Source organism: Bos javanicus, chromosome 1, assembly GCF_032452875.1.
Source record: "Bos javanicus breed banteng chromosome 1, ARS-OSU_banteng_1.0, whole genome shotgun sequence".
NCBI classification, from domain to species: domain Eukaryota; kingdom Metazoa; phylum Chordata; class Mammalia; order Artiodactyla; family Bovidae; genus Bos; species Bos javanicus.
Window position 1 is genome coordinate 92,682,625 of NC_083868.1, and position 27,302 is coordinate 92,709,926.

Below are 27,302 nucleotides of genomic sequence, written 5' to 3' on the forward strand. Positions count from 1 at the left end.
ACGGTTTCAATCAGAACATTTCTGAAAGGTTCCCAGCAATATGTATGTTGACATATCTTCTACTCATCATACCACATCCCAAGAATCACCTCTACAAAGAATCATTCTCTTAAAAACTGGTTGACGGCTACTAAACAATAACCAAAACCCACAAATTTATACTTCCATTTACATTCATTTTGAAACCGTAAATCTCCACTTGTTAACCTCTTAAATTTACAGATATCTCATAGGAGAAATTCCAAATTGGTTTATAAATGTAATCTTGGCTACAGAACAATCCTTGAAAGTTAATTATATCTTTACTCTTAAAATTTTCCAATATAAGTATGCAAAGCAGGCATATTCATTGTGCCCCACTGAAGACTGTCTCAATGTCAATGGAGGTGAAGGGGTACGAAGTAAATAAAAGGGGAAGGTTTCAAATTAAAACTGAGTTAAACACTTAAAGCAGAAAACTATGTTTTTAATTGTTTTTTGGGACTAATCTTAAAAGGCTAAAGTCTGATGAATTAGGTTACAGTTTGTCAAGCCCAAAACTTCCTCCTGAGACATACATACAAACTGGTGGTTAAATGAGAAAAAGTAGAAAAGATATCTCCTACTTAGAGTATGAAACTGGAAGAGTACTTAGAAAGAACATGAGTAAACAGGTAAAACTGACACAATGTGCTCCTTAGGAAAAAAAATTACATATTTTAAGCTAGTAAATGATTTTCTTTTCAAATATTGGACAGCAGTGCTTCTTAATCTATGCTAAAACTACCTCCACGAGTCAACTCTGGACTTTGTGAAAAGTCAGATTCTGCACCCTTCAGGATGAGAATCTGAATGGGTGGGTCCAAGAATCTGCATTATAAACAAAGTTTCAAAATCCCCATTTTTAGCAAACAACCCCAAGTGATTCTTAAGGGAACAAATTTTAAGAAGCACTGAAGATGATATAATATTTATGCTAACATTTATAGAATATGCTTTACCATGAATTTCATAGTGGAAATTTACTACAAAATAGGTCTACCATTCCATCAAAAACATCACAAATGTTGTGGAAACTACTTATAATGAAGTTAGCACCTTAGATCCATGAAGATAACAAATGAAATATCATCACAAGCATTTGTGGAATGTTTACAATACATGCACTAAATAAATCCAATTTGTTAAAAAATACTCCTTATCCCTAGAAAGCTCACATTATGTGCATTAAATGTGAGTTTTTCCTCTATTTCTAATAGTTCAGAATTCAAACATTTTCATCTTTTATTTGCATATTCCCAAAATAGCAACAGTCTTCTAAAAAACATAATACATTTAAATATGAACATGAAATTGCCATATGAATATTTCAATATTTGTTTACTGACATATTCAAAAGGGCTTAAAACAGACTGTAGAGATTATGTCAGAATTATGTAACTGCTTATCATAAGATCTATTGGCTTTCCTGGTGGCTCAGATGGTAAAGCATCTACCTGCAATGCAGGAGACCCAAGTTTGATTCCTGGGTCAGGAAGATCCCCTAGAGAAGGAAATGGCAATCCACTCCAGCCCTCTTGCCTGGAAAATCCCATGGACGGAGGAGCCTGATAGGCTACAGTCCATGGGGTCACAAAGAGTCAGACACAACTGAGTGACTTCACCTTCATGTTCGTTCAAGATCTATTTCAAAATATAAAAGAGGAACTCAAAAGCCTCTTGATGAAAGTGAAAGTGGAGAGTGAAAAAGTTGGCTTAAAGCTCAACATTCAGAAAACAAAGATCATGGCATCCAGTCCCACCACTTCATGGGAAATAGATGGGGAAACAGTGGAAGCAGTGGCTGACTTTATTTTGGGGGGCTCCAAAATCACTGCAGATGGTGACTGCAGCCATGAGATTACAAGACGCTTACTCCTTGGAAGGAAAGTTATGACCAACCTAGATAGCATATTGAAAAACAGAGACATTACTTTGCCAACAAAGGTTCGTCTAGTCAAGGCTATGGTTTTTCCTGTGGTCATGTATGGATGTGAGAGCTGGACTGTGAAGAAGGCTAAGCGCCAAAGAATTGATGCTTTTAAACTGTGGTGTTGGAGAAGACTCCTGAGAGTGCCTTGGACTGCAAGGAGATTCAACCAGTCCATTCTGAAGATCAGCCCTGGGATTTCTTTGGAAGGAATGATGCTAAAGCTGAAACTCCAGTACTTTGGCCACCTCATGCGAAGAGTTGACTCATTGGAAAAGACTCTGATGCTGGGAGGGATTGGGGGCAGGAGGAGAAGAGGACGACGGAGGATGAGATGGCTGGATGGCATCACTGACTCGATGGACGTGAGTCTGGGTGAACTCTGGGAGTTGGTGATGGACAGGGAGGCCTGGCGTGCTGCGATTCATGGGGTCGCAAAGAGTCGGACATGACTGAGCGACTGATCTGATCTGATCTGAAGCTATAGGTAGAATATAGCATATCTTTAGAAATACACTCCTCTATGAACACACTGTGAGAAATACAACCTAGCCCAGCAGCTAGAAGTGAATTTCCAAAAGGTTAATTCTTAATTAATAGCTTTTAATTGGACTTCCCCAGTGGTGCAGTAGATAAGAATCTGCCTGCCAATGCAGGGGACACAGATTCCATCCCTTGTCTGGGAAGATTCCACAAATCTCGGATTGACTAAGCCCGTGCACCACAATTTCTGAGCCTGTGCTCTACAGCCCAAGAGCCACAACCACCAAGCCTGTGTGACACAACTAGAGCACACTGAAGCCCTGTGCCCTAGGGCCCTTGAGCTGCAACTACTGAAGCCTGTGCTCCTAGAGCCCGTGCTCCACAACAACAGAAGCCACCGCAGTGACAAACCTATCCACCACAACCAAGAGTAGCCCCCAGCTGCCACAACTAGAAAAAGCCCATGTGCAGCAGCAAAGACCCAGTGCAACCGAAAAATAAAAGAAAGAATTTTTTAAAGCCTTTAAAAATAGCTTCTAATTAAAACTTTGCATCTTATTTCTTTTCTTTGAGCAAGACTTTCATATTTTAGTTTAATATGTAATATGTCATACTACTTCAGCATCAGCCCTAGCATCACAAGGCACAGAGCCAGTTTCAGAGAAGCAAAAGGGCCTGAGGAAAGAAATCATCATGGGGAAATCATCATCTTCAAATGGTATTTTCATTATTTTAAGGGAATTTCTTCTAAAACTCAAAAAACTTAGAAACATGTATCATTTTCTTAAAACCTCATCAAAGGATTGCACCTTTAAGCAATGGGTGTGCACAGCAATTGCTGCCAACTCTTTAATGCATGTTAGGCTAACTCAGATAAAAACAAGAATTTTTTCAACTGTTCATTTACCATCAATCCTTAAAAATTTCCAGTATAGTATGTTATGTATCATTCTCAGAAAAAAATGTTTCTCTTCTCTTTAATATTTTCTGATTTATTGGGCCACAGAAACTTCTATTGTGTTCAGGGCCTTATTTTCAAAGGATAATACAGTTGCATCGACAATAACAGTGACCATTTATTAAATACCAAATAGGTGTAAGGTGTTAGGAACTTGACACAAACCACAACTAATCTTCAAATATTCTTTATGCCAATCCATAATAGTATTTATTATCATCCCAAGTTTATAGATTAGGAAGGTATCTCACAAATGTAAATTCCTTTAACCAAAGTCGCCCAATTATTAGGAAACAAAACATCAAATACACTGATTCTACTTCCCTCAGTCTACAAGAAAAAATTAGAAGACAGTGAGTCAGTCAGTCTCTCCTTCTTCCTCTCTCTCATCTCCTTTCTCCAGCTGACTGTCTCTCTGGCCATAATATGGAATTGATTTTCCATCTTCTTTCCCATGAAAAAAGTATTAAATGTGTATATATGTTAATTAAAGAAAAAAAGTCCTTATTTAGGAAGAATTTTCAACAAGGCATGACTTTTTCACAGAAGACACATATATAAAGTAATGAGGTTAAAAGAAGCTATCTATTAGCCTGCTAAACCAGTCAACTTTGCACAGTGTCACTAATGTCCCCAGGCCAAGGACCCTTCCACTTGATTTACTGAATTAGTATTTACTGCTCTTCAACTTTTTAAAAGCAAGTTAATTACATGCTTTTTTAAAAAAAATTAAAGCCCAAAGTAACCATTTTAAGTAAGTTTATTGCATTATATTTACATATGCCAACTGATTCTGTTAATAACATTTGTTAGAATGTAGATAAACTGTTAGAAAAGACCTTTGTCGATAAATAGAAATTTGTATTTCCACTTTATCTTGTTAATCACACTTTAAGCAAAAACTAGGAGGGTTTAAATCTAAGAAAATTTTTTAAAATTGAGAATTACTTGCAAAGAACAGGAATGAAATGATGTAATGGGTATTAGTAATATATTGGACTCAACGGGAAATGATAAGGATTCTTCAAACCAAGACATATCATCATGACCCCAAACAGAGAGCACAAATGTGAGTTAGGGACCATAGCTTTCCTGGGACAATATGGTATTAGAATTTTTGCCTTTCTGGATGATGTGAAGGGAATGAGGTTTGGAACAGATTTATTATAGGTGGAAAATTGGGGGGAACCCTGTATAACAAAAAAAAGAAGGTTGAGCACCAAATAACTGATGCTTTTGAACTGCTGTGTTGGAGAAGACACTTAAGAGTCCCCTGGACTGAAAGGAGATCAAACCAGTAAATCCTAAAGGTAAACAACTCTGAATATTCATTGGAAGGACTGATGCTGAAGCTGAAGCTCCAATATGTTGGCTAGCTGATACAAAGAGCCAGCTCATTGGAAAAGACCCTGATGCGGGGAAAGAATGAAGGCAGGACGAGAAGGGAACGACAGAGGATGAGATGATTGGATGGCATCAACAACTCAATGAATATGAATTTGAGCAAGCTCCAGGAGGTGGTGAAGGACAGGTAAGCCTGGCAAGCTGCAGTCCATGGGGCCACAAAGAGTCAGACATGATTAAGCGACTGAACAGGATAATGAAAGAGAAAAGAATAGGGAAACTGTCACCATAGGCCTCCTGGGCTCTTATTGTCTTGCTGAGCCCATGACCTTGGCTACTCTTTTACTCAGGTCACCTTTCAGGACTGGTTATGAAACTGGAATTCTGAGAAGTGAGGTCAGATGAGATGCATCTGGTTTCTCTGTGGTCAGTTTTGCTTACCAATTGCTATAAAAGCAATGGGCCTCCCAAGCTCATGTTTCTTCCTTGGCTTTGCCCTCACTGCTCAGGTTGGCTTCAGCTGGCATTCTACATGATCTTGTGATATTCTGAGAACCAGCACAACAAATATTTTGACCCCTGCTTCTCCTTTGAGTATCTGCAGGAATCGTGTGTACTCTGTCAGCATACATGGAACTATGTGCCTGTGCTCAATTTTGCTCAGTCATGTCTGATTCTTTGCAACCCCATGGACCATAGCCCACCAAGCTCCTCTGTTCACAGAACTTTCCAGGCCAGAATATTAGAGTGAGTTGCCATTTCCTATTCTAGGGGATATTCCCGACCCAGGGATCGAACTTGCATCTCTTGCGTCTCCTGCATTAGCAGGTTGATTCTTTGCCACTGCACCACCAAGGAAGTCCCAGGGAACTACAGTAGGCTCTGTAGTTGTTTCAGTGGAAATTCTATGGCTTTTACCTCATCTCCACACCATCAACCTTATTTTATCCAGACACAAAGATTATTTTATTAAGGAGAAAGAAATGCTAACAAGGATTCCTATCTTCCTTTTAGGCCAGTTTCCATGCAATTATAGAATTTGGGGTCTTTGCCCTGCTCCAACACTGCACCTTGCTCTTGCGTCACTGCTTCACATTTTTCGTTTCACTGGCATTAAAAATTGAACTTTCAGAAGGAGGCTCATTCATTAATAGAAATTTTAAGTATTTTTTCTCATTCTATTTATTTAATGAAGGAAAATATTTAGTAGAATAATGCCATATTCCAAAAGCTTTGGCTTTAAAAAAATCTGTATCTTTATCACCTCTTAAAAACACTTTGACAGAATATTTCACAGAGTTCTTATTAACTATACTAACTATGCTTTACCACAATTTGGATCTGAAATTACAGACTGTTTCACATAAATAGTATTGGATTCATAAATATTAGCATAGTGTGTTAATTTAGGGCACATTTATTATTTTATTATCAGAAAAACTATCAAGAAATTAACAGAAAATTTGATTCCCCCCCTCACATCTCCCTCCATCCACCCCTCCCTCTTTCCCTCCCTCCTTCTTCCTTTCCTTCCTCTCTCTCTCTCTCCATCTCCCCTTTGCTCTTGCTCTTTTTCATTCTGGTTAAATATTTAATAATCATTTAAATTCAACAACAGTCTGCTTCAGTTGAAAATATTGAAATTAGTCATGTAAAAAATCATTTTAAAGTCAAGCACCGGAAACACACATTTTGTGCACTTCATTTCATTTTATAGTCTCTACGAACTATTACAATTTTTAATAAACTTGTATCTGGGATTTGAAGCCAAATGCTTACACTCAAAAGGCAAGAATTTATTAACCAAAAGACACCCAAAGTGGTACTAAAATGTATTCCCCAGTGATAAGCTTTAATGGGTTGTAAAAACTGAATTTTATTAATCTAGTCACAATTAAAGAACAACAGCTGTCCTGTCTATATTCCCAATGCCCACTTTTGTAATGATGATGATTTTTTTCATTTATGACATTGCTGATAAGCAAACATCTCATGGTTGAGTTCCAAAATCTTAGTTCTATCACTCTAATGGCAAAATGTTTTATTTCATCTTAAGCTTTAAAATATATGGTGCTACATAAGTTTAAATTAATAATACTCTACATTAAAACAAAAATACTTTCTAATCTGTCTATATTATCCTTATTTATGTCCATATCTGTATATCTAATGTGTATATGTACACATACCTACTTTTATCTATATATGTAGCAATATCATATATAATGTATTTGATTCATTTATCTTGGATTACTTCTCATTATGCAAAATAAATTAGTTCTAACTTTTGCTATGAAGAAATGCTTTTTTAACTGCCATGTCAGTGTCTTCCTTTAAAATTCATAGATGTATTAAAATCTGCTTTCCAAAAAAAATAATAGATAATTTAATTTCTTTAAAAAACACAAAATTACATTTTAAAAGTTACTTTAATAAAATTTTACATCAAAATGGATCCTCTGGAATGTTTTATTTAAACTAAAATGAAAAGTGCTTTGTCTTTCATAAAGCAAATTATTTCTGGATATTTTTAATAACATTACTGTCAAATTCAGGCAGCTTTTCTGACAAAGTATATTAGCACACCACTTCATTGACTAAATGTAATATTGCTTCAAACATCACAAAATCAGGAGGATATTGTTGTTCCCCTCTCATTTTATCTCTCAACTATATTTAGGGTTAAAGTTAAAAGTGAAAAATAGTCAAAAGCTTTAAGGAAGAGTCAGGATATTCAACGATAACAGCTTCAAGCTAATTAGGAGGAAGACTATATCTTGTGGAAAAGGTTTTGGTTTATCTCTTTACCCCCTGGGTTGCTAAGTCTATCATTTATAAAATATAGGAAACATAAGGGCTCATGAATATGGAGCAACAGGCATTGAAGTTATATACATTTTATGAAATCAAGAAAATCAACAATTTTTAAAATCATAATGTTAATTAATATCTTAAAGAAAAAGAAAAACTACACAGAACCATTTGGAAACAGAATATAAGCATTTTGATCTTTATATTTCCAATATTAAAAGTATAAAGTGACAGGATTTTTCAAGAGAAAACAAATGCACACCATGAAAGTCACTCATTGCGTTCAACTCTTTGCAACCCCATGGACTATACAGTCCATGAAATTCTCCATGCCAGAATACTGGAGTGGGTAGCCTTTCCCTTCTCCAGAGAGTTGTCCCAACCCAGGGATCAAACCCAGGTCTCCTGCATTGCAGGCAGTTTCTTTACCAGCTGAGCCACAAGAGAAGTCTTGATACGCTGGATAGCCTTCATACCCTAATAGGCATAGCATAGCCTATTAATATTATTTAGTGTCACTGGTATGTGAAATAGCAGAAGTGTTCATTTCTAAACTAATGTGTTTTTAAATATATGTTTTAACACTTTTATAGAGCTGTTTTTTAAATGAATTTCATTCTGTTACATTAAATAGAGTATGCTGAAAACAAACTACCTTTCTTTATGAATCAAGTCATCATCTTGTGAGTCACTCTGTACAGTTATAACATCAGAGACCACTTAGGCTTACACGTTTATTTTTTTTATTCTTATAATGGCTTAAAAACATTTAGAAGAAGGGATTTTTTTTTAAATGAAAGGAAGAAAAAGAAAGGAAAGATGAGGGAGGGAGGGAAGGAGGAAGGAAGGAAGAAAATATTCAATTCTTTTCATTCCTATCATTTCAGCCTGCTTTGCTCTTACTGGATCTTACTACTATAATGTGCTGACTTATTTAAATACTACAGCCCAAATGAACATCACTTAGTTTCTTCTGTTTTATTTGGGCTTCAAAGTCATGTGACTGAAAGACAACTGCTTTTCCATGGGCTTTAGAAGGAGACATCCTGGGTTTAGACAGGGCATATGATCTGAATTCTGAAATTCACCATCTTGGGAACCTAAGTTAGGTTTATTAACCTCCCAGATTTCAGTTTCTTTTTCTTGTTAACTAGGGAATATAGTTTCAGTCTCTCAGGGCAAAAACTGAACATTCAGTAAAGTCAAGTCCTTTACCTCTGTTTTTCAGAAAATGATTTCTTATCCTAGTTCTGCTTTTAAGTACTATATTAGCATCATTTCATCTCTCTGATTCTCAGGTATTATGTCAATAAACCTGGGAATACCAGACCACCTGATCTGCCTCCTGAGAAATCTGTATGCAGGTCAGGAAGCAACAGTTAGGACTGGACATGAAACAACAGACTGGTTGCAACTTGGGAAAGGAGTACATCAAGGCTATATATTGTCACACTGCTTACTTAGCAGGGAGAAATATCAATAACCTCAGATATGCAGATGACACCACCCTTATGGCAGAAAGTGAAGATGAACTAAACAGCCTCTTGATGAAAGTGAAAGAGGAGAGTGAAAAAGTTGGCTTAAAGCTCCACATTCAGAAAACTAAGCTCATGGTCCCATTACTTCATGGAAAATAGATTCTGAAATGGTGGAAACAATGTCAGACTATTTTTTTGGGCTCCAAAATCACTGCAGATGGTGACTGCAGCCATGAAATTAAAAGATGCTTACTCCTTGGAAGGAAAGTTATGACCAACTTAGATAGTATATTGAAAAGCAGAGACATTACTTTGCCAACAAAGGTCTGTCTAGTCAAGGCTATGGTTTTTCCAGTGGTCATGTATGGATGTGAGAGTTGGACTATGAAGAAAGCTGAGAGCCAAAGAATTGATGCTTTTAAACTGTGGTGTTGGAGAAGACTCTTGAGAGTCCCTTGGACTGCAAGGAGATCCAACCAGTCCATCCTAAAGGAGTTCAGTCCTGAGTGTGCATTGGAAGGACTGATGTTGGAGCTGAAACTCTAATACTTTGTCCGCCTGATGTAAAAAGCTGACTCGTTTGAAAAGACCCTGATGCTGGGAAAGATTGAGGGCAGGAGGAGAAGGGGACAATAGAGAATGAGATGGTTGGATGGTATCACCAACTCAATGGACATGAGTTTGGAAAAACTCCAGGAGTTAGTGATGGACAGGGAAGCCCGGCGTGCTGTGGTCCATGGGGTCGCAAAGAGTCAGACGCGACTGAGTGACTGAACTGAACTGATATCAATAAAATAATAAGTGTATGGATTCTTTGGATCTAATTTTCTGTGATTTTATTTTTAATTGAAAAAATAGGGCCTTAACATCTTATTTCAGTTAGAAAGTAACCTCTAAGAAACTAATGGCAGGATGATCTTGAATCAATGTTTATAATATAAATTACTAACATTAAAAAATGATAAACATTTATATAGTAGGTGATCTTAAATCAAGAGAGGTGATGGGACTGATAACCCTTCACAAAAGAATGATTCGTTGAACATTTTTCAATGACATAGCTAAAAAGGAGATTTCTTATAAAGGAGTATTTTTTAAATTTAATTGTATGCATGTCAATGAATGCTGGAGGAAAAAAAATACTCTTAAATATCTAAATAAATGCTTTAAAGCATAATTTCTTATTACACATTTATTATTCCATAAGGAAGTCATGAGAATTTGGAACCAGTTGGAGGGAATAGTTATTAATTACATGAAATATAGATCCTGAAAATGTAATTACTATATTGAGAATATATTTCAGAATTATAGAAAAAATAATACTCAATCACCTTTTATCATGAATCTTTGAAAAGGACTCATTTGTCCTACTAAACAGAAAGATTAAATGGTTGATCATTTTCCAGCCTTCTAATAAAGATAGGTTTTCTTACAAATGAACAGCATTTTTAAAATGTATATATTGTTAGATATGTACAAAAAGACTAGCATGTCATTTCTCCCTGCTTCTAGCTCGCAGTCCACAGCATTATTTTCACACTGCAGCAGATGAAACAAAAGCCTCTGGTGCATCAAAACCAATATCAACTTTCTTGAATTAATTACTTCCTTCAATCTTAGCTTTATAATGAGTCTCTCTGGGAATTGGCACAATTAAAAAAAATTGAGTCACCAGCAAGATGGGGGAAGATGCTGCTCTAAGGCCTGTTCTCTTTCCTCTCTCTTCTACCATTAAACTCTTCAGATTAGTATTCAGGAAGTAAAATTTCACTTCTAAGGATGATCTCTATTTAAACAGTCAAGGTTTTCAGATCACTGAGAAAGAAAAGTCATTTTCAACTCCCATATTACAAAACCAAATGTACCATGGACTTCTCTGTTTTTACACGAAATAAGGTCTTTGAAAAAAACATTTTTAAATCTGGCACTCATTGTCTTTACTTGTGTTTTAGGGAATATTAATATGTCACAAATATATATAAGCTACTAGCATTTCTTCTTCAACAATTCAGAGATGGATATGTCCTCTGGGGCTAGGCTTTCAATAAAATTTTAATTCTGTTCTTCAATAATACATTATTACAAGAATGATTCTTAAATCTAGCTGGACATTAGAATAATTCCTGGAGATGTGGATTCCATAACATTTAATGGAAAAACTGGAATGCACTTTTAGGTCAACTAAGCTCAACAAAGGTCCGTCTAGTCAAGGCTGTGGTTTTCCCTGTGGTCATGAATGGATGTGAGAGTTGGACTGTGAAGAAGGCTGAGCGCTGAAGAATTGATGCTTTTGAACTGTGGTGTTGGAGAAAACTCCTGAGAGTCCCTTGGACTGCAAGGAGATCCAACCAGTCCATTCTGAAGGAGATCAGCCCTGGGTGTTCTTTGGAAGGAATGATGCTAAAGCTGAAACTCCAGTACTTTGGCCACCTCATGTGAAGAGTTGACTCATTGGAAAAGACTCTGATGCGGGGAGGGATTGGGGGCAGGAGGAGAAGGGGACCACAGGATGAGATGGCTGGATGGAATCACTGACTCAATGGACTTGAGTCTGAGTGAACTCCGGGAGTCGGTGATGGACAGGGAGGCCTGGCGTGCTGCCATTCATGGGGTCACAAAGAGTCGGACATGACTGAGCGACTGAACTGAACTGAACTGAAGCTCAACATTCAGAATACTAAGATCATGTCATCTGGTCCCATTACTTCATCGGAAATAGATGGGGAAACAGTGTCAGACTTTATTTTTGGGGGCTCCAAAATCACTGCAGATGGTGATTACAGCCATGAAATTAAAAGAAACTATAAGCAAGGTGAAAAGACAGCCTTCAGAATGGGAGAAAATAATACCAAATGAAGCAACTGACAAACAACTAATCTCAAAAATATACAAGAAACTCCTGCAGCTCAATTCCAGAAAAATAAACAACCCAATCAAAAAATGGGCCAAAGAACTATATAGATATTTCTCCAAAGAAGTCATACAGATGGCTAACAAACACGTGAAAAGATGCTCAAGATCACTCATTATCAGTTCAGTTCAGTTCAGTCGCTCAGTCATGTCCGACTCTTTGCGACCTCATGAATCGCAGCACGCCAGGCCTCCCTGTCCATCACCAACTCCCGGAGTTCACCCAGACTCACATCCATTGAGTCAGTGATTCCATCCAGCCATCTCATCCTCCATCGTCCCCTTCTCCTCCTGCCCTCAATCCCTCTCAGCATCAGAGTCTTTTCCAGTGAGTCAACTCTTCACGTGAGGTGGCCAAAGTACTACAGTTTCAGCTTTAGCATCATTCCTTCCAAAGAAATCCCAGGGCTGATCTCCTTCAGAATGGACTGCTTGGATCTCCCTGCAGTCCAAGGGACTCACAGGAGTCTTCTCCAACACCACAGTTCAAAAGCATCAATTCTTCAGCACTCAGCCTTCTTCACAGTCCAACTTTCACATCCATACATGACCACAGGAAAAACCATAGACTTGACTAGACAGACCTTTGTTGGCAAAGTAATGTCTCTGCTTTTCAATATGCTATCTAGTTTGGTCATAACTTTCCTTCCAAGGAGTAAGCATCTTTTAATTCCATGGCTGCAGTCACCATCTGCAGTGATTTTGGATCCTAAAAAAATAAAGTTTGACACTGTTTCCACTGTTTCCCCATCTATTTCCCATGAAGTGATGGGACCGGATGCCATGATCTTTGTTTTCTGAATGTTGAGCTTTAAACCAACTTTTTCACTCTCCACTTTCACTTTCATCAAGAGGCTTTTGAGTTCCTCTTCACTTTCTGCCATAAGGGTGGTGTCATCTGCATATCTGAGGTTATTGATATTTCTCCCGGCAATCTTGATTCCAGCTTGTGTTTCTTCCAATCCAGCGTTATCAGAGAAATGCAAATCAAAACCACAATGAGGTACCATTTCACGACAGTCAGAATGGCTGCGATCCAAAACTCTACAAGCAATAAATGCAGGAGAGCATGTGGAGAAAAGGAAACGCTCTTACACTCTCGGTGGGAATGCAAACTAGTACAGCCACTATGGAGAACAGTGTGGAGATTCCTTAAAAGACTGGAAATAGAACTGCCGTACAACCCAACAATCCCACTGCTGGGCATACACACTGAGGAAACCAGAATTGAAAGAGACACGTGTACCCCAATGTTCATTGCAGCACTGTTTATAATAGCCAGGACAATGGAAGCAACCTAGATGTCCATCAGCTGATGAATGGATAAGAAAGCTGTGGTACCTATACACAATGGAGTATTACTCAGACATTTAAAAGAATACATCTGAATCAGTTCTCATGAGGTGGATGAAACTGGAGCCGATTATACAGAGTGAAGTAAGCCAGAAAGAAAAACACCAATACAGTATACTAACGCATACATATGGCATTTAGAAAGATGGTAACAATAACCCTGCATGCAAGACAGCAAAAGAGACACAGATGTATAGAACAGTCTTTTGGACTCTGTGGGAGCGGGGCGGGGGGATGATTTGGGAGAATAGCGTTGAAACATGTATAATATCATATAAGAAACGAATCGCCAGTCCAGGTTCGATGCAGGATACAGGAAGCTTGGGGCTGGTGCACTGGGCTGACCCAGAGGGATGGTATGGGGAGGGAGGTGGTAGGGGGGTTCAGGATTAGGAACACGTGTACACCCGGGGCGGATTCATGTTGATGTATGGCAAAACCAATACAATATTGTAAAGTAATTAGCCTCTATTAAAATAAATAAATTTAAATTAAAAAAAAAAAAAAGACGCTGACTCCTTAGAAGAAAAGCTATGACCAACCTAGATAGCATATTCAAAAGCAGATACATTACTTTGCCAACAAAGGTCTGTCTAGTCAAGGCTATGGTTTTTCCAGTGGTCATGTATGGATGTGAGAGTTGGACTGTGAAGAAGGCTGAGCGCCGAAGAATTGATGCTTTTGAACTGTGGTGTTGGAGAAGACTCTTGAGAGTCCCTTGGACTGCAAGGAGATCCAACCAGTCCATGCTAAAGGAGATCAGTCCTGGGTGTTCTTTGGAAGGAATGGTGCTAAAGCTGAAACTCTAGTCCTTTGGCCACCTCATGAGAAGAGTTGTCTCATTGGAAAAGACTCTGATGCTGGGAGGGATTGAGGGCAGGAGGAGAAGGGGACGACAGAGGATGAGATGGCTGGATGGCATCACCGACTTGATGGATGTGAGTTTGAGTGAACTCTGGGAGTTGGCGATGGACAGGGAGGCCTGGAATGCTGCGATTCATAGGGTCACAAAGAGTCAGACACAACTGAGTGACTGAACTGACTGACTGATATATATATATACACCTGCACAAAATAAAATAAATTATATATAAAATAAACAACATAAGATATATGTCTGTCTCAAGGCCACATTCTTAAAGATTTTGATTATGTGGGCCAGGGAAAGGAGTTTATTTTTCTTATTAGATGAACATTGGCCTAGTATCTTTTTTCTTAATCAGGGTGAAGAATACTATATTAACATAGTACATATTATTAAGATGCAATGAAAAACATTTGCACCTCTATTATGGTTTAATTTCTATATGTTAATATACTATTTTCTCGAAATATAACACAGATATGAATCTCTTTTACTGATACAGACTGTATTAACATAGCAACATCAGTCTTGCTATGTCATTGTATTTGGAACTCTGTTTAAAATATTCTTTACTTAAAGTATGTGAGACTACTCCGCTTTGGGGGAAAAATGTAATCAAATCAAAAAATTCAATGAACAATAGCTGTGATGGTAATCTGCCTTAGATATATGCTCATTCACCAGTAGGTTTGATCTGGCTAACTATGATAAATAGGCATTCCTATCTAGCTCACCTGTCTATAGGTCACCTTCCTAGAGCAGCGCTTACAATCAGAGAGGCTGACTTTTTAAAATAGAAAAAGACTATTATTCATTAAGGATATTCTATATAATGGTCAAATAGAAGAATAAAGAAAAAAAGAATAAAGAAAATGAGGTCAAAAGAAGAATAAAGATAGAAAAAGTCAAGTGCTGGAATGAAGACTGGTAAGCAAAATATTTGGAGTAAGATATATGTCAGTGAGAGGAAAACAAAAATTGGACTTAGTATTTTAGAAATCAAAGGAAAAATGAAACATAATAAATTATGCCATTCACACTCTTGGAAAACAATAAATAAAACAAACCAATTATTTAGGAAAATCTCAGGTATTCCTGGAACTGAAACAGAGGAAAAATACCTTCTGTGGATACTGGAATGGGGTAAGACTTATCTATAACATTCTACTCTCTCTCCTCAACCCCAAACCCTAAGTAAATACAGTAACAAGTTTCATTAGTCTCTTTCTTATAATACCTATTAACACAGTCATTAGAAAAGAAATGAGGAGCTAAAACAATACAATGTAAGAATTTTTTCTGCAACCATATAGCTTAACCTGAATTATACACAGCTTCTTGGAATTATTCTCTTCCTCATTATTGGTGTAAATGATAGATTTAATATGTTCCACTGACAGCCAGACTAGGAGTAGGAAACCCATTTACTAAAGAAATTTGAGACTCTTACCCATACTTAAAGGCTTTCCTACTGGCTCAGTGGTAAGGAATCCACCTGCCAATGCCGGAGATGTTGGTTCAATTCCTGGCTTGGAAAGATCTCCTGGAAAAGAAAATGGCAACCCACTCCAGTATTCTTGCCAGAGAAATCCCATGGACAGAAGAACCTGGCATGCTACAGTCCATGGAGTCACAAAAAGAGTTGGATGTGTTTTAGCATCTAAACAACAGCAACCCATACTTAAATATCAAGCTTCTCAAATTCAGCACAAGGCTAAGTTATGAAAACATGGGAGAACATCACTAACATGTTCATAAAGAAAGAATCCTGGGTTTGTTTCATAAATGGAGAAGTAGTACTAGTAATTTTAATCTGCCTGGAAAACATTTGAAGCATATATAATTAGTAAATATATAAAATAGTGTCAATATTGCACTCAGAATTTTGGGCAACATAACTTCTCAGAAATCTTTTAAACTGGTTGCAAAATGCACATGCTTCAGTATTTAGAAGAATTGACTTAAACACATACTTCATAGTTTTATTTCAGTGAAACACTGAATAAAAATTTCCAAAACTGATTTGGTTTACCTTAAATCATTCTTCCTGGACAGTAATCAGAGAGCAGAGTCAACTGACTAATAAGAGTAGTTTTCTGCTTTTGACCTTAAAAGTCGTCAACACTGTAAAGGCAAATGCTTGTCTTTCTCTTTTATACAGAATGCTGCTGGGTTGAAGATAGCAATGAAATTATTAATAGGGAACATATGAGTAGAACTCATTTGAAAGTATCATTATATCATTATAAAATATTAAGAAGACAGACAAGATATACCCTTCTTTATCCTATTAGAAATTATTAAATGATTTGGCAGGAGACCATTCTGACCAATTCATATTCTCAAAGTAGTTTTAAGGTTATATTGGGAATCAATACCTCATACAAGCTAGGTAATAATCAATTGATATCTGGGGACAAGGGTAAGAAAAAGTCAATCAGATAGATACAAAATTTTCATGTTTTGTCCTAAAACTTTCTACATACTGTGAAAGAAGAGGGTGCTATAGCAACTTCATGCAGAATATTGGACTGAGGAGCCAAGCCTTCTGATTTACCAATGAAGAAACAAATATATCGTCTGCAGAGAAAATCTAATAAGCTAAATATTTTATAATCTGGGGGGAATAAAGGTTTGTCACTGAAAAGGGAACTGATTACAGTCTAAACTTAGAAATAACTATACTTTGGAAGTTTATACTTTGTGGGTAAAATAAACAGGAAAGGCCAGAGCCAAGTATTAGAAATAAACGTGTAGTTTCTTGGAAGTAGAAAAACGAGGTACTTCACAATTAACTACAATATATGAGAAAGTATAACTGGAAAGCACAATTCTACTGTTATGGAGTTAGTGAAAAAATCCACACTCCTCTTATAAGAACTAAATATACTTGTATAGATGAGGTAGAAAAATGAGAAATTGTGTATGTAATTTGATATAAACTCATTCAAGTGGCCATTTTGAAATTTGACTTCCAATTTGCCCTCACCAATCCAGAGTCAGGTTTCCCATTGACTGGACCAACCTGAATTATCAAGGTGGAATGCTCTATGCTAAAGTATTTCAAGTGGAGAAGGAAATGACAACCCACTCCAGCATTCTTGCCTGGAGAATCCCAGGGACAGAGGAGCCTGGTGGGCTGCCGTCTATGGGGTCACACAGAGTTGGACACGACTGAAGCGACTTAGCAGCAGCAGCAAAGTATTTCAAGAGATTATGTCTTTGCTTCTGGAAAGACATTTATAAACTGCTCCTGCAGTTTATAAATATGAAATTGGAGCTGTTTATGGATATGAAATTGGAGCTGTTGTAGTCAGTTTTCCTCTAGGTGGAAAATACGGGAAGAGAGACTGAGAACTTCATAAGAATGGAGCCAGAGCTCTTATAGATCACAAATAGAAGCTTAAGACAACACCCATTTGTTATCTCACAGTTTTGTATTTCAGAAGTTTAGCATGGACATAATGTTCTGGATATAGTAAGGCTGAAATCAATATTCTGGCCAGACTGAATCATTCCTTAAAAATTCTATGAAAAAATCATCTCATTAACAACAGCTCCATTCTTGTTGCTGGTAGGACTCACATTCCTGTAGTTGTAGAATTAAGGTCTCTAGTTTCCTTGCTGACTGTCACCCATGAAGTTTTCTCAGGTCTTAAGAGGCTGCCACATGACCCCTCTTTTTCCAAGCAGGCAATGATGCTTCAAGTCTGTCCTGTGTCTTCGATCTTATTTCCTCAACCAGCCAGAAATAATTTCTACTTTTCAAGGTCTTATATGACTAGTTCAGAATTATCCAGATAATCTCCCTATCATAAGATCAACTGATTTGATATGTTAGTTAATTCATAAAGTCTTTTCACAGTGGTATCTAAATTCATGTTTGACTGAATAACTGGGTGAGAATATCTACTAGGGACTGGAAATCTTAGGATATCTTCATAGAATTCCATAAACCACAAAAGCCAATATATTCACTTTGATATTTATACCAGGTTGAATCACAATTTCTGTGTTTATAAACAAAAAACACTGTAACTGATATACTCCTTGAAAAAAATGACATGCATAGTGACATTCAGTTCAGTTCAGTCGCTCAGTCGTGTGTGAGTCTTTGTGACCCCATGGACCACAGCACTCCAGAAGCTGTTCATCACCAACTCCTGGAGCTTGGTCAAACTAATGTCCATCGAGTCAGTGATACCATCCAACCATCTCATCCTCTGTCATCCCCTTATTATCCAACCTTCAATCTTTCCCAGCATCAGGGTCTTTTCCTTCACATCAGTTGGCCAAATTATTGGAGCTTCAGCTCCAGCATCAGTCCTTTCTTTAAGATTGACTGATTGGATCTCCTTGCAGTCCAAGGGACTCTCAAAAGTCTTCTCCAATACCACAGTTCAAAAGCATTAATTCTTCAGCACTTAGTTTTCTTTATAGTCCAACTCTCACATCCATACATGACCACTGGAAAAAACATAGCTTTGACTAGATGTACCTTTCTTGGCAAAGTAATGTCTGTTTTTTAACATGCTGTCTAGGTTGGTCATCAGAGAAGGCAATGGCACCCCACTCCAGTACTCTTGCCTGGAAAATCCCATGGACAGAGGAGCCTGGTAGGCTGCAGTCCATGGCGTTGCTAAAAGTCGGACACGACTGAGCAACTTCACTTTCACTTTTCACTTTCATGCATTGGAGAAGGAAATGGCAACCCACTCCACTGTTCTTGCCTGGAGAATCCCAGGGACAGGGGAGCCTGGTGGGCTGCCATCTATGGGGTCGCACAGAGTCGGACACGACTGAAGTGACTTAGCAGCAGCAGTAGCAGGTTGGTCATAGCTTTTATTCCAAGGAGCAAGGGTCTTTTAATTTCATGGCTGCAGTCATCATCTGCACTGATTTTGAAGCCCAAGCAAATAAAATCTGTAACTCTTTCCATTGTTTCCCTGTCTATTTGCCATGAAGTGATGGGACTGGATGCCATGATCTTAGTTTTTTGAATGTTGAGTTACAAGCCAGTTTTTTCACTCTCCTCTTTCATTCTCAGGCACTCTATCAAATCTAATCCCTTGAATCTATTTCTCACTTCCACTGTATAATCATAAGGGATTTGATTTAGGTCATACCTGAATAGTCTAGTGGTTTTCCCTACTTTTTTAAACAAAACCTTGTGCACACCAGGAGCCAGGAGAAAGGAACAATGCCCCACAAGAGACTGAGTCAGACTTGCTTGTGAGTGTCTATGAGTCTCCAGCAGAGGTGTGGGTCCACAGTGGCCTGCTGCAGGGTAGGGACACTGAATACAAAATGCACAAGTCCTTTTGAAGGAGGTTGCCATTATCTTCATTACCCCTACTTTAGTTTGGCCTCATGTCAAACAACAGGGAGGGAACACGGCCCTGCCCATCAACAGAAAATTGGACTTAAGATTTACTTTACTCTTGCCTGGAAAATGCCATGGAAGGAGGAGTGTGGTAGGCTATAGTCCAAGAGGTCACAAAAGATCTGACAGGACTGAGCAACTGAACTGAACTGAACTGAAGCATGACCCCACCCATCAGAACAAGACCCAGTTTCTTCCACAGTCAATCTTCCCCATCAGGAAGCTTCCATAAGTCTCTTATCCTTACCATCAGAGGGAAGATAGAATAAAAACCACAATCACAGATAGCTAACCAAACTGATCACATGAACCACAGCCTTATCTAACTAAATGAAACTATGAGCCATGCCATGTAGGGCCACCCAAGTTCGATGGGTCATAGTGGAGGGTTCTGAAAAAATGTGGTCCACTGGAGAAGGGCATGGCAAACCACTTCAGTATTCTTGTCTTGAGAACCCCATGAACAGTATGAAAAGGCAAACAGATATGACACTGAAAGGTGAATTCCTCAGGTTGGTAGGTGCCCAATACGCTACTGGAGAAGAATGGAGAAATAATTCCAGAAAGAATGAAGAGATGGAAACAAAGTGAAAACAACAGCTAGTTTTGGATGTGACTGGTGATGGAAGTAAAGTCTAATGTGTAAACAATATTGCATAGGATTCTGGACTGTTAGGTCAATGAATCAAGGTAAATTGGAAGTGGTTGAACAGGACATAGCAAGAGTGAATGTCAAATTTTAGGAATCAGTGAACTAAACTGGACTGGAATGGGTGAATTTAATTCAAATGACCATTGTATTTACTACTGTGGGAAAGAATCCCTTAGAAGAAATGGAGTAGCCCTCATAGCCAACAAAAGAGTCCAAAATGCAGTATTGGGTGCAGTCTCAAAAATGACAGAATGTTCTCTCTTTGCTTCCAAGGCAAACCATTCAATATCACAGTAATCCAAGTCTATGCCACAACCACTAATGCTGAAGTTGAATGGTTCTATGAAGACCTACAAGACCTTTTAGAACTAACACCCAAAAAGATGTCCTTTTCATCATAGGGGACTGGAATGCAAAAGTAGGAAGTCAGGAAATACATAGAGTAACAGGCAAGTTTGACCTTGGAGAACAAAATGAAAAAAGGCAAAAACTAACAGAGTTTTGTCAAGAGAATTCATGGGTCATAGAAAACACCCTCTTCCAACAACACAAGAGATGATTCTACACGTGGACATCACCAGATGGTGAATACTGAAATCATATTGATTATATTCTTTGCACCCAAAGATGGAGCATCTCTTTATGGTCAGGAAAAACAAGGCCACGACCTGACTGTGGATCAGATCATGAACTCCTTATTGCAAAATTCAGAATTAAATTTAAGAAAGTAAGGAAAATTACTAGATCATTCAAGTATGGCCTAAATAAAATCCCTTATGATTATCACCTTTTCACATATACATATATATATATATATATGCATTTGTTTTATATATGCTGCTGCTGCTAAGTCGCTGCAGTCGTGTCTGACTCTGTGCGACCCCATGGACTGCAGCCTACTAGGCTCCTCCGTCCCTGGGATTCTCCAGGCAAGAACACTGGAGTGGGTTGCCATTTCCTTCTCCAGTGCATGAAAGTGAAAAGTGAAAGTGAAGTTGCTCAGTCATTTCTGACTCTTAGCGACCCCATGGACCACAGCCTACCAGGCTCCTCTGCCCTTGGGATTTTCCAGGCAAGAGTACTGGAGTGGGATGCCATTGCCTTCTCTGTGTTTTATATATAGATATAATAAATTATAAATTTAATATTAATGTTTTCTTATATATGATTTGCTATTCCCTTATCAGATATATGGGTTTCCCATGTGGCGCTAGTGGTAAAGAACCTGCCTGCTAATACAGGAGACACAAGAGACATGGTGTTAGGGAAATTAAATAAAAAAAAAAAAATAGTCTTGCTTAGGCTTCAGAGACAAAGCAGAGCAGTCCTCTGACCTTACTTCAAACCTGCATGGACAGTGTCCTGACTGGGAGTGACTGCCTGCTATGAGTGTAAGACTTGCAGCACCATAGATAAGATAGGGGAGAAATCTTACGATTGTTGAGCCCCTGGAGAGGGCCTGGCCAGCCAAGCCCCAGGCTTAGCAACATTCCAAGTTTTACAGGACAAAACAAATAGCATTAACAGGAAAACAAGCTGACAATTTGCTCACAGATTGATGATATTATATTGTGTCTGTCTTTGGGATTATAAGTGGAACCCCAAACTGCAATCTTTGAAGTCTCACCCACAGAGTGGACATGCTGCCTGGGACCCTTTCCCAATTGGGACTCCAGATGTGCTGTGACACGGGACTTCCCAGTGCTGTTTAAGTCTGGATATTGGTCAAAACCCAATTTGGTGATGTAGTCTCTGTTCTTCCTATTTCTCTTTTCTTTTAATGTTAATATGTTGAAAGTAAGCTAGATAAATATATGTATCTCTAATAAATATCTGTATTATTTATTTGTATATAACAAGTGGCTTATTTTGTTACCAAATCCTTTGAATTTGAGATGAAAGTGAAAACCTTCAGCAAAACACATGGATTCGATCCTTGGGTTGGGAAGATACCCTGGAGAATGAAATGGCAAACCACTCCAGTATTCTTGCCTGGAGAATTCCATAGACAGAGGAGTCTGTCAGGCTATAGTCCATGGGATCACAAAGAGTCAGACATGACTGCTTTCATATATATGTATACATTTGGCCATGCTGCATGGTTTGTGGGACCTTAGTTCCCTGACCAGTGATTGAACCCATGGCCCCTGTAGTGGAAGTGTAGCATCCTAACCACTGGATTGCCTGCCAGGGAATTCCCTAGAACTAGAATATTAATTAAGGGGGAGCCTGGTGGGCTGCCATCTATGGGGTCGCACAGAGTCGGACATGACTGAAGCGACTTAGCAGCAGCAGCAGCAGCAGAATATTAAGAGAAATTCTTTCATGGAAAATTTCTTCTGAAATATACTGGAATTCCATGACAATCAGTATCTTAGTGCATTCCTGTTGTGATAACCAAATACCATAAGAACATGGTGGCTTATAAATAACAGAAATTTATTTCTCACAGTATTGGAGGCTGGAAAATCCAAGTTCAAAGTGCCAACAGATTAAGTGCCTGGTAAGGGCCTGCTTCCTGATTCATAGACAGCCATCTTTTTGCCATGCCCTCACAGAACAAAAGTGAATGAGTGAGTTCTCTGGGGCCTCTTTTATGAGGCCCTAATCTCATTAAAGAGGGCTCTGCCTACAAGACCCAATCACCTCCCAAAGACTCCAACTCAAAATGCCATCACATTAGGGATTGCTGCTGCTAAGTCGCTTCATTCGTGTCCGATTCTGTGTGACCCCATAGACAACAGCCCACCAGGCTCCCCCGTCCCTGGGATTCTCCAGGCAAGAACAGTGGAGTGGGTTGCCATTTCCTTCTCCAATGCATGAAAGTGTAAAGTGAAAGTGAAGTCACTCAGTCGTGTCCGACTCTTAGCGACCCCATGGACTGCAGCCCACCAGGCTCCTCGGTCCATGGGATTTTCCAGGCAAGAGAACTGGAGTGGGGTGCCATTGCCTTCTCCGCATTAGGGATTATGCTACACCATTTGAATATGGGGGAATACAACATCCAATCTATAGCATATATATCATCTCATGTCACAGAACAAATTATGTTCTTCAGGAGACAACTACTAATACTATGAAATGAATGAGTATGATATTATCCAATTAATGCATAGGGAAGGAATTGATGATTTTTCACTTATATTCAGAAGTTTTGATCTGCTTTTAATCATAGTGTGTCTGTGTATTTGTTTTCATATGTGTGTGTGTCTCTAACTTTGTCTCATTTACCTTCTTGCATGGCTGTTTTTGGCATTATGAACAAATCTACTAGTATGAATTTATAGTTAATAAATCAAAATACATCAATGAATAAAAACATCAAAAGTGTATCATTTATTATAAATATTCTTCTTTCAAGTGGATATTCTTTATTCAATTATAATAGAACACCCTTGTCATATTATTATACTATGGAATACTCTCTAATTATAATCATTTTTTAAGGCTATATTTGAAATTGCAGAAAATAGGAATCTATAACAGGAAATTATTTATTTTCATAGTTTGTTCTTCTAATGTTTCATTTTTGTAGTAAGTAGACAGCATTAGAACACTTTATTATATCAAAAACACATTTAAAAAAAAGTAAAAAAAAAAAAAAACAACAACTATGTATTAATGAGTGAGTGACCTTCAGCCTGAAGCTTCCATATGTCCCAGTTCATTCCATTAGAATAAGTATTACCAGTATCACATAGAACATGTCCTCTTTCTGAACTGATAAATAAAGAAGACGTTCCTCATCCAGAAAGTTTCTAATTTAAAGCCCTTAGTGTTCAGTCCAGCATAGAGCATGCACAGACTTGAAAAAATTCTCCTACAGTAGGAGGCCAGAGATCACACTTCCCCAAGATTTCAGAATGCTGCTTTAGTTGTACCAGAATGAAGCAAATGGAAAAGTAAAACTCCCAGGGCAGAGTGGAATATGTCTGTAAAGTTAAAAATGCCTTTAACTTTAAGGCTAAAAGTAATAAAAAGTTAAATTGGGATATTCAGTCCTCTCTTTACTTTCCATGCTAAGCCCTATACCTTAAACTGATGTTGTAAAATCTACAAGATAATCTTGCATAACTAAAAATCCTATTAAACTACCAAAAAATTTCCTGGCCTTGCATTTATAGGTGATGATGATTTCCGAGAAGATTAAACCCTCTAATTATAAACTTCATTAGTAAGTCCTTCATAGGCACTCATGATCTAAAATGAGAAAATCTTCCCATATTACCAAATGACTGTGGTCAGGATAACTGTGAATCCTGAACTCTCATGACTTCTGGGAAACTAGTCAGGCCAATTTGCCCAGCATATTCTTTTCTTCTTTAAAAACTTAATATTGCTGCTTATTTTCTCACTAGTCTCATCTCTTCATATTATTCACTTATTGATATTTTCTTGTCAATTACTAAAAGGTAAACATCCAACTTCCTCTAGGAAACCCTCTCTGAATATTTACAAGGACTACTTTTTGAGTACTTTTAATTTGAAATTTAGTTCCTGCTACCATATTTTCAGCTCTCCACCTGCTTTCCCAAGGGGCATGTGAACTCTCTGAAAACCGAAACAGAACCTGATATATCTTAATATCATAGTTATCTCTTAATCTTATGAAAATCATCCACATAAGTGATCATAAACTGCACAGTAATAAGCAAGAATGCATTATCATTACATTGAATCCTAGTTGACAACTTTTGAATATGCTGCTTCAGCAGATATAGAATCTCATGCTTCATTATACCCCCAGAGCTTGAATAACCCTCAGTTCAAATCAGTCGCTCAGTCGTGTCTGACTCTTTGCCACCCCATGAATCGCAGCACGCCAGGTCTCTCTGTCCATCACCAACTCCTGCAGTTCACTCAGACTCACGTCCATCGAGTCAGTGATGCCATCCAGCCACCTCATCCTCTGTTGTCCCCTTCTCCAACTGCCCCCAATCCCTCCCAGAATCAGAGTCCTTTCCAATGAGTCAACTCTTCACATGAGGTGGCCAAAAGTACTGGAGTTTCAGCTTCAGCATCATTCCTTCCAAAGAAATCCCAGGGCTGATATCATTTAGAATGGACTGGTTGGATCTCCTTGCAGTCCAGGGGACTCTCAAGAATTTTCTCCAACACCACAGTTCAAATGCATCAATTCTTCGGCGCTCAGCTTTCTTCACTGTCCAACTCTCACATCCATACATGACTACTGGAAAAACCATAGCCTTGACTAGATGGACCTTTGTTGGCAAAGTAATGTCTCTGCTTTTGAATATGCTATCAAGGTTGGTCATAACTTTCCTTCCAAGGATTAAGCATCTTTTAATTTCATGGCTGCAGTCACCATCTGCAGTGATTTTGGAGCCCAAAAAAATAAAGTCTGACACTGTTTCGACTGTTTCCCCATCTATTTCCCATGAAGTGATGGGACCAATTCCATGATCTTTGTTTTCTGAATGTTGAGCATTAAGCCAACTTTTTCACTCTCTTCTTTCACTTTCCTCAAGAGGCTTTTGAGTCCCTCTTCACTTTCTGCCATAAGGGTGGTGTCATCTGCATATCTGAGGTTATTGATATTTCTCCCGGCAATCTTGATTCCAGCTTGTGTTTCTTCCAGCCCAGCATTTCTCATGATGTACTCTGCATATAAGTTAAATAAACAGGGTGACAATATACAGCCTTGACGTACTCCTTTTCCTATTTGGAAACAATCTGCTGTTCCATGTCCAGTTCTAACTGTTGCTTCCTGACCTGCATACAAATTTCTCAAGAGGCAGATCAGGTGGTCTGGTATTCCCATCTCTTTCAGAATTGTCCACAGTTTATTGTGATCCACACAGTCAAAGGCTTTGGCATAGTCAATAAGGCAGAAATAGATGTTTTTCTGGAACTCTCTTGCCTTGTCAAAGATCCAGCAGATGTTGGCAATTTGATCTCTTGTTACTCTGCCTTTTCTAAAACCAGCTTGAACATCTGGAAGTTCACGGTTCACGTACTGCTGAAGACTGGCTTGGAGAATTTTGAGAATTACTTTACTAGCATGTAAGATGAGTGCATTTGTGTGGTAGTTCGAGCTTTCTTTGGCATTGGAATGAAAACTGACCTTTTCCAGTCCTAACGCTGAAGAAGCTGAACTTAAACGGTTCTATGAAGACCTATATATTTGAAAGAGATGGGAATACCAGACCACCTGAACTACCTCTTGAGAAATTTGTATGCAGGTCAGGAAGCAACAGTTAGAACTGGACATGGAACAACAGACTGGTTCCAAATAGGAAAAGGAGTACGTCAAGGCTGTATATTGTCACCCTGTTTATTTAACTTATATGCAGAGTACATCATGAGAAATGCTGGACTGGAAGAAACACAAGCTGGAATCAAGATTGCCAGGAGAAATATCAATCACCTCAGATATGCAGATGACACCACCCTTATGACAGAAAGTGAAGAGGAACTCAAAAGCCTCTTGATGAAAGTGAAAGTGGAGAGTGAAAAGTTGGCTTAAAGCTCAACATTCAGAAAACTAAGATCATGGCATCTGGTCCCATCACTTCATGGGCAATAGATGGGGAAACAGTGGAAACAGTGTCAGACTTTATTTTTCTGGGCCCCAAAATCACTACAGATGGTGATTGCAGCCATGAAATTAAAAGACACTTACTCCTTGGAAGGAAAGTTATGACCAACCTAGATAGCATATTGAAAAGCAGAGACATTACTTTGCCAACAAAGGTCCGTCTAGTCAAGGCTATGGTTTTTCCTGTGGTCATGTATGGATGTGAGAGTTGGACTGTGAAGAAGGCTGAGCGCCGAAGAATTGATGCTTTTGAACTGTGGTGTTGGAGAAGACTCTTGAGAGTCCTTTGGACTGCAAGGAGATCCAACCAGTCCATCCTAAAGGAGACCAGTCCTGGGTGTTCCTTGGAAGGACTGATGCTGAAGCTGAGACTCCAATACTTTGGCCACCTCATGTGAAGAGTTGACTCATTGGAAAAGACTCTGATGTTGGGAGGGATTGGGGGCAAGAAGAGAAGGGGACAATAGAGGATGAGATGGCTAGATGGCATCACTGACTCGATGGATTTGAGTCTCAGTGAACTCTGAGAGTTGATGATGGACAGGGAGGCCTGGT

At 38.4% G+C, this 27,302-nt stretch overlaps 1 protein-coding gene across 7 annotated transcripts in view; it reads right to left on the reverse strand.

Moving 5' to 3' along the window:
• The window catches only part of NAALADL2 (N-acetylated alpha-linked acidic dipeptidase like 2), a 1,576,761-nt gene that overhangs the window by 1,265,237 nt on the left and 284,222 nt on the right, over nucleotides 1-27,302 (reverse strand). Inside the window, exon 3 of one of the 7 annotated variants that reach the window (XM_061415503.1) lies at nucleotides 15,604-15,696. The exons of the other annotated variants lie outside the window; for them this stretch is intronic. The gene's annotated coding sequence lies outside the window, so the exon portion shown is untranslated. The remainder of the gene's footprint in view (nucleotides 1-15,603; nucleotides 15,697-27,302) is intronic. 7 annotated transcript variants of the gene reach the window in all.